This window comes from Mobula hypostoma, chromosome 9 (genome assembly GCF_963921235.1).
Source record: "Mobula hypostoma chromosome 9, sMobHyp1.1, whole genome shotgun sequence".
Taxonomy (NCBI): Eukaryota; Metazoa; Chordata; class Chondrichthyes; order Myliobatiformes; family Myliobatidae; genus Mobula; species Mobula hypostoma.
The window spans coordinates 119,644,721-119,661,818 of NC_086105.1; positions in this window are offsets into that span (position 1 = coordinate 119,644,721).

Below are 17,098 nucleotides of genomic sequence, written 5' to 3' on the forward strand. Positions count from 1 at the left end.
AAAAATTGTTCAGAGGATAGGGAGAAGTGTCAATGGTGTTATTTTAGTATTTTTTCTTTTTCCTCACCCAATCCCTTGGCAATAAAAGATTGTGTTTTTAACATAAATAAAATGGTTAACGTATTTAAATGGAAGACTGTTCAACTTATTTGTTTTCAATTGAGTAATGGCCCATGCATTTCATAAGATACTAACTGTTTATCATGTATGGGCAATTGTTATATTCTTGATATAAGCCAATGAATGTGTTTCATTATGAAATATATTATCCCTTTCATGTGTTGTAGAGAACTACTATCTAATTAGTATCTTCCCAGGGTAAAGCAAACTAAAACTTGACTGAGTTTAGTGCTCAGCAATTTTCTACTTGAGTTAATAGGGTTTCTAAACTTCTATTTTGGTATTGTACTTTATGACATTGCCAAATATTAGCTGATAAGGGGGAGTTTTGAACAATTATATAGGCACAGGGAGGAACTCAGCAAGTCAAGCACCTCTTGTGGAAAGGAATAAGCAGTTGACATTTCAGGCCTTTCATCAAGGCTGAATCATTGACTGTTCATTCCATTTTAGTTTGCACTCTATTTTTAATACCACCTCAATGCACTAATATACGTCATAATCTGTCTGAGTGACACGTTTCACTGTATCGCCGTACATGTCAATAATAAACCAGGAGTAGTATTAATAAATTAAAATCTAGATAAACTAATTGCCAACTAATAAACAAAATTTCAGATTTCCATACCTGGATTAATTTCTTCCAACCAGTTTTTATAAAATTATCTGTGTCACCATTATAGCAGATTGGCTAAAATTGCAGCTTCGCAAATGAAGGGTAAGTCACAATATACAATTGGGACTATATAACGCCTAAAGGACTTGTGTGTGTGTGTGTGTGTTTCTGCCCTCTCGTTTTGTTCCACAATTCACTGCAGAATCCAGGGTATTCTGCATCTTGTTGCCCCCAGGAAATGGACATCCTCCCATATGTGGCCCTCAAATTTTAAACAACCAGAGCTGACATACAGAGCATGGTTGTAACTGTTTGAATCAGATCACCATTGAAAACGTATAGTTAGGCAATATGCTTAATTATATGCTTGTTTTTTTCTCTTTATTTCAATGTTTAATTAATTAATAGCAGTTTTGTTTGTTTTTAACTCATTTGATAGATATTATTGTTAATAATTGTTTGATTTTTAATAAACTATTTTCAAGTGGCTCTAACATTTGGGAACAGTGAAAAGTCTTTGTTGGCACAAGCTGTTTGAAGACCCTAAGGCAATCTGTGGGCTGAGCCTTCCCTTCCTGCACTTGGTCTCCTGTAATAGGGCCGCAGTAGCATTACTAGCATATTTTAGGAGCAAAGATTTTGTTTGGCCAAAGGGTTAAATTGGGCAGTGACGATGAGGCACAAACTAGGATCAATGAGGTCTGGCCCCACAAGCTTGATACACTAGGCTGGATCTGTCTCTGTAAAACAGAGTATAATCCAGTTAACCATGACCAGCATTGCAAGGAACCTGCTTAGAGTTTTAAATGAAGCAGCAATATTTCTGCTGATAGATAAGAATAATAATTGCTAATACAAATATTAATTATATTATCATTTGACAAAAAATGTCATTACTAGATTGTCACTTCAATTTAAAAAATGTTTTGATCTTCAATTTGATTTCTTGAGGGAAAGGTTAGTTCTTTATCAAAATGATCCAGGACAGATAAGCGAGGGTATAAGATTGAATAGAAGTAAGTAGTGACTTTTCAGTTAAATCCACTAAATGAAATTAAAATTTAATTAAAATATAGAAACCTTTAGAACAGAGCGGTTAACCTCCTCCCAGGCAGCTACAGTACAGTCGGCCCTCCGTATCCGTGGCTTCTGCATCTGCGGATTCAACCAACCACAGATCGGGATCGGAAAAAAATCCCGGAAGCTCTCTCTCCAGCATTCGTTATTTGAGCATAGTTCGCCTCGCGTCTCGTTCAGTCGCTACTTGTGTCGTGTGCACCCTTTGTTCCTGTGAAAAAATGGCTCCTAAAAAGCAATTAAGTGGTCAAAGCAATTCCTCAAAAGCTAAGAGGGAGCATAAAGTACTGTAATCTAGAGGCGATTAAAAGTATTACTCGTTATTTGAGCATTGTTTGCCTCGCATCTCATTCGTTCGCTATTTGTGTTGTGAGTGAGAGAAAGGAGTTTAAGGCTAGTAAGGGATGGCTGGCTAGCTATGTAAAGCACTACAGCCTCAAGAACTCAAAGATCACGGGAGAACCGTCATCGGCTGATGCCGAGGCAGCATCAGCTTTCCCAGAAGAGCTATGATGGTTGCGTCTGTACTGAACATGTACAGATTTTTTTTTGTCATTATTCCCTAAACAATACAGTATAACAACTATTTACATTGTATTAGGTATTATAAGTAATCTAGAGATGTTTTAAAGTATACGGGAGGATATGCATAGGTTATATGCAAATACTATGCCATTTTATATACGAGACTTGAGCATCCGTGGAATTTGGTATCCGCGGGGAGTCCCGGAACCAAACTCCTGCGGATACGGAGGGCCGACTGTACTGTGCAAAAGTCTTAGGCACCCTCTCCTCCCACTTATGCATTCTTCCTCCTCCTTTTCCGAAACATGATTCCCCCTTTCCCACTTGCAGTCCACAATAGAGACCCATATCAGAATCAGATTTATCATCACTCACAAATATCATGAAATTAATTTTTTGTGGCAGCAGTACAGAGCAATACATAAAATTACTGCAGTGTTGTGCAAAAGGCTTAGTCTACCTAAGTATCTATCTATCTATCTATCTATATATATATATATATATATATATATATATATATAGATAGATAGATAGATATATATATATATATATACACACACACTTCTGCACAGTACAGTATGCAATTTAGTTGATAGCAGTGTTAAAATTGCAGGTGTCCAAGTTTTGCAGAACTCTCAAGAAAAATATTGGTACACATCAGTTTTATTTTACATACAGAAATGGAAATGAAACACTGATGAATTATAATGATACTCCAAATTATCTGTAATTGAGACATATCACAGCAGAATATTTTTATTGTGTACAAATTCCCCTGTTGAATCCTAGGAATTAGTAACATAATGTATGTGTATGTTGTGTGGATGCAGGTGAGTAATTTTTACCAATACATGAGGTCTGGGATTGGATAAAACATTGATCTTGGACTTCATCAAATATTATACTACACCAAGTTCAATAAAGCTGAATTTCAGCTATATCTTCGGCATGTATTAAAGCTTACAGCGTCCACAACCTATGGGAGTCTGTTAAGAACATTTTGACTATATCTCCAGCTAATGCTTGCAGCTTGAGGAACTTAATATCAGAGCTGCTTGATCTTGAGTCTAAAGTATGAAGTCTGGGGGAATCAAGGAGTAGAGGGAAAGTATCAAATCAGCACTTTGATCAAGGAAGAAATTACACCCATTGGATCAGTGCTCCGGTTAATAGTCAGGAACATATGGCTGTGAATGTGTGTAATTAACTGTTGGGGGATCCTGAGACTTTGCTCATACTTCACACTCTACCTGTATGGATGAGCAAAGCAAACACAATACCATAGTATATATTTTAAACAATAGGATACCGTGGTTGCCAAGGGTTAGTTGCTATTCACTGCACCCTTGCTTCAACACTGGAAAGAATATGAAGTGGAAAGGAGTAGGTCCAGGTGCAATGTTCCATCCGGAGACTGATGAGACTTCGGTAGTTCTAGGAGTGCTGTGGTGCTGAAAAGATGAGAGGAGTCAAAGATAAAACTAAAATGAGGAGCAAAATAAACTCTGGAACATCAGTTGAGCTGCATTCAAATTCAAATAAGAAGATTAGAAGATTAAGTGCATGGCTGAAAGAAAGGTGACTGTGACAAAGCTTTCAATTTACGAACTCCTGAAATCAATATGGAGGAAAGAGGAAAGAAGATCATATTCTGTTGGCATAGGCTCCACTTAAGTAAACAGCCTACAGCCCTGGTAAATGCAATAAGAATTGTTAAACCTAGTGTGCCAGCTCAATTTCCTCTCTTCTGAAGAGATGACTTTACTGAGCTGTATGACTTTCCTGTATTTGTAAGAAAAGTATCTGTCTTCTTCTCTCTTCCCACATCAGGATTATTTCAGAAAACATGAAAAAGAAGCTATTTCATCCCTTGAGATTGATTCATGGATGACTTTTTATCTCAGTTTAGTTTCCCTGCATTTTTTTTTGTAAAGAACAATATTTGATGTTCGCAACGACAGAACATTCTCTCCAGGAAGGAAATTGCAAAGGTTCACACATCTTTGAGTGCATTTTTTTGGTCCACTACTTGATTCCAAGTGACTAGCCCTTTATTTTGAGATGATGAGCTTTGGACAGTTCCTTGAATTTTAGAAAGCACACTATAGCTTGGAAAAGTAATATCTTCATTCAAGAAAGGAGAGAGTGAGTTTAGGGTCATGAATCAGTGAGCACAAATGCCATCCTCTTCTCTCAATTCTTCCATCTCCACCGCATCTGCTCTCAGGATGAGGCTTTTCATTCCAGAATGAAGGAGATGTCCTCCTTCTTCAGAGAAAGGAGCTTCCCTTCCTCAACCATCAACTGCATCTCTTTTATTTCACACGTCTGATCTCATCCATCCTCCCTCACTATCATTCAGAGCCCTAAATAGTCCTTCTAGGTGATACTTCAGCTGTAAGTCTGTCATATACTATGTCTGGTGATCCCGGTGTGGCTTCCTGTATACTGGTGAGACCCAATGTAGAGTGGGAGACTGCTTTACTTAGCTCCTATGCTCCATCCAGCAGAAAAAACAAGATCTCCCAGTGGCCACCCATTTTAATTCCACTTTCCATTCCACTCTTCAATATGTCTATCCATGGTCTCTTGCACTGTCATGAAGAGGCCACACTCAGGTTGGAGAAACAACATCTTATATTTCATCTGGAGAGCATCCAATCTGATGGCGTGAACATTGATTCCTCGAACTTCTGGTAACGCCCCCTCCCTGTCCTTCACCATTCTCCATCGCCGTTTCCCCTCTCACCTTATCTCCTTGCCTGCTCATCACCTCACTCCGGTGCTTCTCCCCACTTTTCTTTCTTCCATGGCCTTCTGTCCTCTTCTATCAGACTCCCCCTTCTCCAGCCCTATATCTCTTTCACCAATCAACTCCCCAGCTCTTTAATTCATCCCTCTGCCTTCAGGTTTCACATATCTCCTTGCGTTTCTCTCTCCGCTCCCCCCACATTTAAATCTACTCCCCAGGTTTCTTTCTCCAGTCCTATCGAAGGGTCTCAGCCTGAATCATCGACTGTACCCTTTTTCATAAATGCTGCCTGGCCTGCTGAGTTCCTCCAGCAGTTTGTGTGTGTTGCTTGGATTTCCAGCATCTGTAGATTTTCTCTCGTTTGCACACTATCATTGATGTGTAAAAGAACCCATGTCATAGTTGGTGAAGGTGGTGCTCAGCACTGTGGGAAGTCACAGATCATTGACCAGTCCACTCTTTTCTTCTACTCACATAGAAGCACTCCATCTATTCCCTTTGAGTGTGAAGAAACTGGGAGATTTGTGTTGTAAATGCGATCCAAACCAATCTGCAAAAAGAGTTCCTGCTGCTCATTCGAGTGGTTTAAAGTGAGCTGCAGTTGAAGTTCAATATTGACACTCAGGAAGGGGAATGACTGAACCACAGGGTCTTACATTTGCAGGAAGTAAAGAATTTTTCTTAATCAATTAAACCATGTTCTTGAGTGAGAAGCAAGGTACCTGCAATTGAAAGCAGCAGCCCCATCATTTAATTGGTTTCCTTTTCAAAATATACAGTACTTGATAATGAAACATGGAGAATTCTCCTGAAGAATAAAACTATACACCATAGAATTTAACTTCTTTGCTTCAGATTTCACAAAATCAATGAATCCATTCACTTAAGAAGCTGAAGAACAAAAGGAAAAGGAAAAGATTTAAGCAAAAGTCACAAATAATAATTGATGTTAAATGTTAAATCCTGAATGGGAAGAATAATTGGTTTATGTTCATTTAAAATGATGATTTGAAGTCATTTTTTTTAAAAAAATGATGCTTAAGATTAAGTGGAATGCAATGAGGATCCTAATTTACATATTCGGGGGCACAGAATATTTTGGGAAACTGTCCAGGTTGTTTATAGTAAGACCCCGTAATTTTAATAGTGAGACCAGGTTTGGTATAATATTACCACAGAATACCTCTTGATTAAATTAGTTTGTTTTATTCCCAATACACAGGCATGCAGCTATTAAGCTGTAAGGGTAGCAAGAGGTCCAGTACAATGATCTAATATCAATGCCATGTGGTCTCTTTGGTCTCTATTTTCAGACGAGATCGAATCTATTGGTCCACAGGTTTACCTTAAAGAAGCATTTTTTTTCCTGTGTCATTCGGTTAAAATGGTGGGAACATGAGAACAGGATGTCGTGGGCACTATAGCTAACTCCACACTTTGAATATCCCTTTTCTCATAATCAACCTTCCTGCAAGTGGATGCATAATATGGATTTACACTATCTTTTAAAATGTGCTTTCTGGCACTCTTAGAGTTGATATATATATCAAAGAGACAGCAACAAGGAGAAAATAACATAAAATGTTGGGTAATTCTGATGCAGCTATTTATATATCTTAAGTAGAAACATAATTGTCTTGCAAAATAGAAAACTTGCACAAATGTAATATTTGTAGCTTATTATTAACTAGTTAACAGTAAATGGTAACCATCTGCATGTGGGGGTAGGGATATCAAACTGCAGTTTCAAGGAAGCTCCAAAAGCCCATCAATTCTAACAGATTTTCAACCTGTTATATAAAGGTAAGGAAACTCTTCATAACTACTCTCTGTCATTGATTTATTATACAGATAATATTTTCTTGCACACTGTTTGCAAAGAGTGATATGTGATCCTACTTTTGCAATGAAGTGGCAGTTGACATAAGAAGCAAAGAAAGCTCAACAAAATTGATTTTTGGCAGTCCACCTTTACTTATGACAGACTGCCAGACACCTGGCTATTATACAGCCTGACAGGAATTCCTACTTCAAAACACAACAACTAATCACTGGCCATCAAATCACCACTTAAATGTCAGGAACGCTGGATTTTTTTTTAAATATCTGTGGTTTTTGACTGTCACATTCCCTGCAACCAGGAGCACCTTACTCAGAGAAGTAAAAGGATCATGTAAGGTAGTCTCGTCATTTGTTTTATTGTCTCAGTAAAGTTTAATAATGGCACAGACATGTGAGACATTTGTAATACTCAAATGTACTTTTGAGTGCTTCTGCAAAAACAGAGCAAGCCTGTCTGCATCTGATTGAAAAGCAGCTGAATTTCTCAGGCAGGCATTCCCATTATATAAAAGTTATTCTGAACAATCATATTTTAATCTTGTTTTTCAATGATTTAGTCCATGCTGAATGTTTTCTATTTTCTATTTTATTTCCAATTTGCTGAATTTACACATCCTTCAATGTCACAATGATTGCAGAATGAAAAATAAAGATTTAGCTGATAAGCAGCAAAACTAAAGGTTGCTTTGCTGAGTAACAAGTATCAGCTTTATAGCTTGAGATCAAAAAGGATTATAATACTTCTCATATTTGTGTAGTGTATTGACTGCAAAATTTAAGTGGTTGGCAAGTCTTTCCATGTCCAAGTTTTCTTGAGCTGGAGGCCTAAATAAATTATTACAATCATGAAATTGTCAACAATATAGAGGCTAAGATACAGGCAACAATATAAGGAGAGGACAGATGACATATGAAGGTAAGCTACCCAATTATTTCGAAGAGGATTCCAGAAGTTTTCCCAGATATATAAAGAGTAACAGAAAGGTGAGAGTAGACATTGAACAGCTGGAAAATGTGGCTGGAGATGAGGGACAAGAAAGTGGAGGACAAACTGAATAAGTATTTTGCATCAGTCTTCATTGTGGAAGACAATAGCAGTATGCCAGAAGTTTGAGAGTGTCAGTGGCAGAAATGAGTGTAGTTTCTATTACTAGGGAGAAGGAGCTTGGGAAGCTGAAAGGTCTGGTGGTAGATAGGTCACCTGGACCAAATGGACTACACCCCAGGGTTCTCAAAAAGATGGCAAAGAGATTGTGGAGGCATTAGTAATAATCGTTCAAGAATAAATAGATTCTGGCATGGTTCTCGAGAACTGCAACATCGCTAATGTCATTCCACTGTTCAAGAAGGGAGGGAGTCAGCTGTCAATGATTTGGATGATGGAATTTATAGATGGCTTTGCGGCCAAACTTGCAGATGATATGAAGAGGGGTAAGTAGTGTTCAGGAAACAGGGAGGCTGCAGAGGGACTTAGGCAGATTAGGAGAATGGGCAAAGAAGAGGCAGATGGAATATAGTGTCTGGAAGAGTGTGGTCGAGCATTTTGGTAGAAGGAATAAAATTTGACTATTTTCTAAGTGGGGAGAAACTTCAAAAATCCAAGTTGCAAAGGCACTTTGGAGTCTTTGTGAAGAATTCCCTAGAGGTTAACTTGCAGATTGAGTCAGTGGTGAGGAAAGCAAATACAATGTCAACATTCATTTCAAGAGAACATTTCAAGTTTGATGGCTCTGTACCTGTACTCACAGTAACCATATAAACATATAACAATTACAGCACAGAAATAGGCCATCTTGGTCCTTCTAGTCCGTGCTGAACTCTTACTCTCACCTAGTCTCACCGACCTGCACTCAGCCCATAATCCTGCATAATCCTTTCCTGTCCATATATCTATCTAATTTAACCTTAAATGAGAAGATCGAACCTGCCCCAACCACTTCCGCTGGAAGCTCATTCCACACAGCTACCACTCTCTGAGTAAAGAAGTTCCCCCTCATGTTACCCCTAAACTTTTGTCCTTTAACTCTCAACTCATGTCCTCTTGCTTGAATCTTCCCCACTCTCAATGGAAAAAGCCTATCCACGTCAACTCTATCAATCTCCCTCATAATTTTAAACACCTCTATCAAGTCCCCCCTCAACCTTCTACACTCCAAAGAATAAAGACCTAACTTGTTCAACCTTTTTCTGTAACTTAGGAGATGAAACGCAGGCAACATTTTAGTAAACCTCCTCTGTACTCTCTCAATTTTATTGACATCTTTCCTATAATTCGGTGATCAGAACTGTACACAATACTCCAAATTTGGCCTTACCAATGCCTTATATAATTTCACCATTACATCCCAACTCCTATACTCAATGCTCTGATTAATAAAGACCTGCATACCAAAAGCTTTCTTCACCACCCTATCCACATGAGATTCCACCTTCAGGGAACTGTGCACCATTATTCCTAGATCCCTCTGTTCTACAGCATTCTTCAGTGCCCTTCCATTTACTATGTATGTCCTATTTTGATTAGTCCTACAAAAATGTAGCACCTCACATTTTTCAGCATTAAACTCCATCTGCCATCTTTCAGCCCACTCTTCTAACTGTCCTAAATCTCTCTGCAATTTAGAAGAATGAGGGGGAATCTCATTGAAAATGATTGAATGTTGAAGGACCTATATGGAATGGACATGAAAAGGATATTTTCTATAGTGGTGGGGCGGGGGGTGTGGAAGGTTTAGGACCAAAGGGCACAATGTCAGAATAGAACGGAGGTGAGGAGGAATTTCTTTAGGCAGAGGTTCATAGGTCCTTGATTAGTCAGGACGTGAATGGAGGTTACAAGGAGAATGGAGTTGAGAGGGAAATGGATCAGGCATGATCAAATATCAGAGCAGTTTGAAGACCATAAGATATAGGAGCAGAAGTAGGCCATTTGTCTTGATGGGCTGAATGGCCTAATTCTGCTCCTATGTCTTATGGTCTAAGCACAAATTGCTAATTGTACAAAGATAAGATTAGTTTTATTTGTCACAACTACATCAAAACATCAAAACAAATGTGTTTCTTGCTTCAATGACCAACACAGCACGCAGTGTCACCGTGCTTCTGGTGCAACCATAACATGCCCTCAACTTACTAACCCTGATTAATCTGAATGTCTTTGGAATATAGGTGGAAACTGGAGCAATGAGATGAGACCTACGTGTCACAGGGAGAAAGTACAAACTCCTTGTAAATTGTGAAGAGGATATAAAGAAACTCTTATGAGATTTAGATAGATTAAATGAATTTGCAAAGATCTACCAAATAGAGCATAACTGGGTCAAGCTGTTGTCTATTTTGGCAGGAACATTTTATAAAGAAACATATTATGTTATTGCTGATGGATTTCAGAATTCTGCAATGCAAAGGGTTCAAAGTGTCCTAGTGCTTGATTCACAAAATACTTTCATAGCGGCACATTAAGCAAATGAGTGTTTAGACTAATTTTCTATATTTCAAAAGGTTGCTGCAAGAGGAACCAACAAACCTATGAAAGATGTGAAAGATGAAGATAAAGGTTTTTACAACAGAGCGAGTCATAAAGATTCTGGAGCTTGAGGGGATATCTTGGAAATATTCCACATTACAGCAGAGGAAGTTCTGGATGTCTTAAAACATATGAAAGTAGATAAATCTCCAGGCTAGATCAGGTATATCCAAGAAATCCATGGGAAGCTAAAGAAACAGTAGCACAGTTTGTAGTGGAGCAGTTGGAACATCCCCTTATGGAGGTTCAATTCCCCATTATTGTCTGCAAGGAATTTGTACACTCTCCCTGTCACTGCATGAATTTCCTCCTGGTGCTTTGGTTTCCTCCCACATTCCAAACATGTATGGGTTATCAGGTTAATTGGTCACACAAAGTATAATTGGGCAGTGTGGGCTCACCGCATCAGAATGGCCTGTTACCATGTTGTATCTCCAAAAAAAAAAAGAAAATGTGGGAGTCCTGACTACAATATATGCATTATCAGAAGCAGTAGTGAGTGTTGGAAGACTAGAGGGTGGCTGATGCTTTGCCTTTATTTAAGAAGGGCTGCAAAGGAAAACCTGGGAATGAGAGACCAGTTAGACTAACATTTGTAGTGGCTACATTACTAGAGAGGATTCTGAGAGATGAGATACACAAGAGTAACGCGCCGGGAAAGATTTCACTACTAATGTAATGTTTTCTCTGTAGCAGCAGTATGTTTGGGTTATGACTGGAGATAATGGGGGCTTTGGAATGTGCAGTGTCCAATGAGGTGAGTGGTTTTCTTGCTTGTGTGCGCAGGCTTTTGTTCGGCGGGAGATGGAGAGGGAAGAGGCCAGAACGAAGAGGTCGTAGACTGCAGGAATGAGTGGATGTGGAATGGGGTCAGGAGTTGACGACGCCCAGGGGAACTCGATGAAGAACGAATGGACGGTAAAGTCATGAGCTCCAATGTGTGCATTAGGTTGCTTCATTAAAATGGGCCTTTTCCTTTTTGTTTTTTTTAACTAACCCTTTAGTCAAATTAAAAATTATAAAGCTAAATTGTTTAATTGCATATGGTGTACTGTTTGTTATTTCGTGGTACTGATTTGTAACAGGGACAAACATCACACAGCATCCACACAAAGGAGATTTCACAGGCTTGGCAGGCTGAAGAGTGTCTTTCCCTAGACTAATGCAGTCCTGAACCTGGGGGTTACACATGCATTTGGAAAAATGGGTTGATTAGGGATAGGCAGCATGGCATTGTGCGTGAAAGATACATCTCACAAATGTGATTGAGATTTTTGAAAAGGTAACCAAGGTCAATGAAAGCTGGGTGCTTGATGTAGTTAATAAGGACTTCAGAATGTTTGATAAGTTTCTACCTAGTAGTCTGCTACGTGAGGTTAGCTGATATGGGATTAGGGAGAACCAACTAATTAAATATACACAAACACGAGGAATTCTACAGATGCTGGAAATTCAAGCAACACACATCAAAGTTGCTGGTGAAATATAGATATACAATTGGCTTGATGGTAGGAAATAGACCATAACTGTGGAAGGTGGTTTCCCAGACTGGAGACCCATAACTAGTGGTGTTCCTGGGGGCTCACTGTTGGCCACAATATTAGTTGTCATCTATATGAATGGTTTGAATGAGAATGTACAAGACATGGTTAGTAAGTTTGCATATATACTAAAATAGATGGTATCAAAGACAGTGAAGATGGTTGTTGAGAACTTCAGGTGGATCTTGATCAGCTGAATAAGTGAGCCAAGGAATGGCAAATTGAGTTTAATTCAGAAAAGTGGAAGGAGTTGCATTTTGGGAAGACGAATCAGGGGAAGACTTGTGAACAGGTGTGCCTTGGGGTGTGCTGTGCAACAGAGGAGGCTAGAGCACAAGTACATCGTTCCCTGAATGCGGCATTAGCTGTAGACAGGATGGTGAAGAAGGCTTTTGGCACACTGGCCTTCATCAGACAGGATATTGAGTATAAAATTTAGAATTTTATGTTGCAATTCTACCAGATATTTGTGAAGTTGCATTTGCAATAATGTGTTCAGCTTTGGTCAACCTGCTATTGGAAAGTTGTCATTAATTTAGAAAATTTACAGAAATGTGGCTGGGACTCAAAGGTCTAAGTTATGGAGAGAGGTTGATCACAGTAGGACTTTATTCACTGGACCATAGGAGAATGAGGGGTGATACTGTAGAGGGGTATAAAATCAAGAGGGGCATAAATCAGGTTAATGAGCATAATCCAGGTTTGTGGAATCGAGATTAGAGGACGAAGCTTAGGGTGAGAGGGGTGAGGTTTAATAGGAAACTGAGAGTAGCATTTTAACCATATAACCATATAACAATTACAGCATGGAAACAGGCCATCTTGGCCCTTCTAGTCCATGCCGAACTCTTACTCTCACCTAGTGCCACTGACCTGCACTCAGCCCATAACCCCCCATTCCTTTCCTGTGCATATAGCTGCTATTTTCACCTGGATCAGATCAAATCATGTGGAATGAGTTGTCAGAGAAAGTGGTTGAGGCATGAATATTAATGATATTTACAGGAATTTAGATAGATACATGGATAGGAAAAACCTAGAGGGGTATGGACCAAACTTGGCAAATGGGCATAGCAGATACAATGATTTAAGATGTTGACATGGATATTGGTTTGGTTCAATTGCAGATAAAATTGTTTTGGATGAGTTGAAGTTATAGACAGATAATGCAAGATAGGACAATTGTTATCTTCTCCTTATTAGTCAGGATAGCTACATGCGAATTTTACATTAGGTACATCAGATTTCCCTTATCCCTCTCACCTCATTACCCTTTCTTTTTCCTCTCTCCCACTTTTATAGCCATTGCCTCCCTCTGGCTCCCCACCTTCTTCCTATTTTTCCATGGTCTACTGATAGCTCCTAGCATATTCCTTCTTTTTCAGGCCTTTGCCTCTTTCAACTCTCATTTCCCAGCTTCTCACATCATTTCCATTTCACCCACCCACCACCCTATCACCTGGATTCACCTACCACCTGCCAGCTTCTGCACTTCCCACTCAATCTGCCCTTTTTCTGGCTTCTGATCTCTTTCTTTCTAGTTCTACTGACAGGTTTTGTTATGAACTCTCAATTGTTCATTTCCCTCCACAGATGGTCCCTGATCTGCAGAGTTTCTCCAAATTTTTTTTTAAATTTTATGTCTTTCTACATTTGCTAACCAGTAACACATAATATAGGGCGGCATGGTAGCATAGTGGTTAGCACAATGCTTTACAGTGCAGGCGACCCGGGTACCATTCCTGTCACTGCCTGTAATCCTGTGACTGTGTGGGTTTCTTACGGGTGCTCCAGTTGGTAGGTTAATTGGTCATTGTGAATTTCTTGTGATTAGACTAGGATTAGGCACAGCTGGAGGGGCCTATTCAGTGCTGTATCACAATAAAATAAAATAATAAAAAAATAAGAAGTGCATCTCTTAATGAGAGCAAAGCAAGGAAAAGCATGTTTGGATATAATTGTCTGTTTACAACATTTAAAGGCTTTTTAAACTCCCAATTCAAAACAGGCAAAACTGCATATCATTCATCTTATCCAGTACTCAACTGAACTGAAGTTTCAAACTAGGAAGCCAACACCCACTCTGAAATCAATGAAAATAAAAATTGGGAGAGATATAAACAGAGCTGCTGACTCACTATCATCCGTTTAACAATAAGTCAAAACCACAATATTGGAACAGTTAGATCAATTATACTGCATTGTAGGTGGCCTACTTGAAAACAAAGTTTCTTTTGTATCTTGTAGCAGTGACATCTAGAGTGATGAAATGCTTTGAGAGGTTGGTCATGACTAAATTGAACTCCTGCCTCAGCAAGGACCTGGACCTATTGCAATTTGCCTATCACCACTTAGGTGAATGGCAAATGCAATCTCAATGTCTCCACACACTGCTTTAGACCACCGGGACAATACAAGCACCTATGTCAGGATGCTGTTCCTTGACTATAGCTCAGCATTTAATACCATCATTCCCACAATTCTGATTGAGAGGTTACAGAACCTGGGCTTCTGTACCTCCCTCTGCAATTGGATCCTCAACTGCCTAACAGGAAGACCGCAATCTGTGTGAATTGGTGATTACATCTCCTCCTCGCTGATGATCAACACTGGTGTACCTCAGGGGTGTGTGTTTAGCCCACTGCTCTACTCTGTCTATACCCATGACTGTGTGGCCAGGCATAGCTCAAATACCATCCGTAAATTTGCTGATGATTCAACCATTGTTGGTAGAATCTCAGATGGCGACGAGAGGGCGTACAGGAGCGAGATATGCCAACTAGCGGAGTGGTGCCGCAGCAACAACCTGGCACTCAACGTCAGTAAGACAAAAGAGCTGATTGTGGACTTCAGGAAGGGTAAGAAGAAGGAACACATACCAATCCTCATAGAAGGATCAGAAGTGGAGAGAGTGAGCAGCTTCAAGTTCCTGCGTGTCAAGATCTCTGAGGATCTAACCTGGTCCCAAACATAGATGCAGTTATAAAGAAGGTAAGACAGTGACTATACTTCATTAGGACTTTGAAGAGATTTGGTATGTCAACAAATACACTCAAAAACTTCTATAGATGTAACATGGAGAGCATTTTGACCGGCTGCATCACTGTCTGGTATGGGGGTCTACTGCAGAGGGTTGTAAATTTAGCCGGCTCCGTCTTGGGCACTAGACTACAAAGTGCCTAGGATATCTTCAAGGACCAGTGTCTCAGAAAGGCAGCGTCCATTATTAAGGACCTCCAGCACCCAGGGCATGCCCTTTTCTCACTGTTACAGTCAGGTAGGAGGTACAGAAGCCTGAAGGCACACACTCAGTGATTCAGGAACAACTTCCTCCCCTCTGCCATCCAATTCTTAAATGGACAGTGAGCCCATGAACACTAGCTCATTTTTTAATATATATTATTTCTGTTTTTTGCACTATTTTTAATCTATTCAATATACGTATACTGAAATTGTTTTTTTTCTTCTATATTATGAATTGCATTGAACTGCTGCTGCTAAGTTAACAAATTTCATGACACGTGCCGATGATAATAAACTTGATTCTGATTCTTATTCTTACTATGTTGCTTGGTACTAACATAGCTCTAAAGCATCATAGGAACCCAAAATCATTTTCATTGTAGCGTATCTAAATATAACTAGTTTCTGCCACTGTCCAACTATAGGCTGCTACCCTCTTCCACCATTCAACCCACCTCAGTAAGAATTTAACACACCCTCAGTTGCAGGCAAGGAAACATTGTTCTAGCAATCATTGATGGTCTGTGAACTACAACGAAATCTAATTGCAATAATTTTGTAGCAACAAGTTCCATATCTTAGATATTTTTTGCTTTAAAGTGCCATTTCTTTTCACTCAAAATGCTATTACGTTCTCCTTCATGATGTTGCTAGCAATTTTTTTGCATTCATCTCTTCCCTGACTAACTCATTGGAACTAAGCTTTATGCCAGAAGTCTGCCATTAAAATGCTTTGGAAACATAGTAGATTAAAGCAGATTCTGGATATCACTGCCCAATGACAGACATACAAAAGAAACCAATCAGTGTTTCAAACCACTTTATCTGGACATTTAGAAAATGTATGAAGTTGAGAATGCAAGAAGTCTCTAATTTGTAAATATCTAAAAAGTGAGCTTTACAAAGATTATATTTTATAGATAGTTGATCAAATGAGGAAAGACTATCTCCACAAACAGATCCTGAAAACATTTAATAGCTAATCTATTCCACGCTTTAAAAACTACATCAGTCAAAGGTTTAAAAAAAATTAGAAAAAATGGGACTAGAGAGTGAAAAACCAAGTAACCCAAAGAATTTTCTAAATTGTAACCAAATCCTCAAAGAATGTTTAACTAAGTAATTATCATTAAATTACTTAATGATAGAGGAATTGAAGAACCAAGAAGAGAAATAATAGAAAATTTATTAACAGAGTTAACTTCTGAAGAAACCCAAACCAGACAGTCTTCATGATTAATGTAGTATAACCAAAACATAAGGTAGCGCATGTTGACTGCCCGGTAGTAAAACCTAAAACTGGGTAGGGCTAAATCCCAAACAACAGGAATTCTGCAGATGCTGGAAATTCAAACAACATACATCAAAGTTGCTGGTGAACGCAGCAGGCCAGGCAGCATCTGTAGGAAGAGGTGCAGTCGACGTTTCAGGCCGAGACCCTTCGTCAAAGGGTCTCGGCCTGAAACGTCGACTGCTCCTCTTCCTACAGATGCTGCCTGGCCTGCTGCGTTCACCAGCAACTTTGATGTGTGTTGCTAGGGCTAAATCCCATTTTTTTTAGTTTTCTGAAGATGAACTTTGTTTAATCGGGGGGTTTTATTCTTCCTTAAGTAAGAAGATATAATTGAATCTAAAGAGTCAAAATAAAAAGAGGTAGGGCTTGAAATAAGTATAAAAATTTAGGCAAAATATTCATTTTTATAGAATTAATAAGTTCAAACAGCAATAAAGAAAGGGGAGACTAATTTGATAGTACCTTCTTAACATATTCCAAAAGAGTGATGTTTTTTTTAAAGAAATTTATAATTCCTAGTAATTGTTATACCCAAATAAGTAAATTGATTTCTTACAATTTT